The sequence below is a fragment of the Bison bison genome, unplaced genomic scaffold (assembly GCF_000754665.1).
Source record: "Bison bison bison isolate TAMUID 2011002044 unplaced genomic scaffold, Bison_UMD1.0 scf7180017864180, whole genome shotgun sequence".
Classification (NCBI taxonomy): Eukaryota; Metazoa; Chordata; class Mammalia; order Artiodactyla; family Bovidae; genus Bison; species Bison bison.
In genome coordinates, this window is record NW_011494752.1 from 15,765,809 (window position 1) to 15,767,103 (window position 1,295).

Below are 1,295 nucleotides of genomic sequence, written 5' to 3' on the forward strand. Positions count from 1 at the left end.
AGTGAGGGCACATGCCACAGCACCAGTGTTAAGTCCACAGTGGACACCCAGCCCATGATTCCTCTTCTGACTGGACCTTCCTGCTCAGAGTCCCTGGCCCCAAAGAAGTCCCAACCACTTCTGACATCTCACCCAAGTCAGCTTCAGTCCTGGCCTCAGGCTTGCAGAAACTCTTCCTTCAGCGCAGTCTCCTCCCTAACCTTATCAAGACACCAGTCAACCCCACCCTCTGGACTCTGCCCCCTTGCCTTCCCCCAGGCAGGTGCAGGCAGGTCGTGGTGAGCAGTACAGGTGGCCAGACTAGACGAACGGGCCCAGCAGGGAGGAGCCTTCCTCCTCATCAAGGACTGTGACTCTAGGCCTGGGTCTGGAAGTGGCCTCTGCTGCAAGCCTCCTTCCATCCACCCATCAAGGCCATATCCTGTTTCCCCATCACCTCCTTCCTCTCTGTGGCCCAAGAAGGCGATAGGGGCCCACTCCCTCCCCTCCTAACTCTCAGAGACAAGAAGGTAGGTGTCTAGGTCCAGGACCAAGAATCAGGTATCCATCCAGGGGTCACACCTGTCTGCCCTCACCTCAAACTCACTCCTCAGGGACCTGTTTTCTGCCCTCTTAGCCACAGTTCTTTGCCCTTAAGGACCCAGACACTTGGGCTCAGCATTTAGCCTCTCCACTCTCTGGCCTTCCAGCCCCCATTCTTCCCACTGCCCCAGAGACTCAGGCCACCAGCCCCCAGCCCCCAGCCTCCATGATGCAATGTGCTGCAAGCTGCTTCAGCTGCTGATGACACTGCCCCCAGGGAGGTGCTATTTCTGACCTATGCAAGGCCCCTCACCTGGCCAGAGTAGTGGTCAGCTGCAGGCTAGGGAGGCCAGGCAGGCAAGATCCTTCTGCTGGGGAAAGGAGCTTGAGGCTGGAACCCTCCAGGACAGGGACTCTCAGAATGTGAGACCAGAGAGTAAGTGTGTGTGTTCGTTCATGTGTGTGCAGTCTGTGGCATTTGTATATATGGTTATGTTGGGGGAGAAGGGAATGCTGGGGAGAGTCCAGCCTAGAAAATGGGGAGTGGCAGGCCTTAGGACAGACCAGGAGGAGAAGTGAGGGGCGTCCAAGGGGGTCAGCAGGGTGTGTATGGGGTGTCTGGACACTAGAGTGGGGGAGGGGCCAACAGCCATTTAAAGGGCCAGCCCCAGAGCTTTAATCCCTCACCAGTCCTGGCCCCAAGCCGGAGGCTGTAATTCATCTGTCCAACAGCTGGGGTGGTGTGTGTGTGTGTGTGTGGTGGGGTGGGGGGT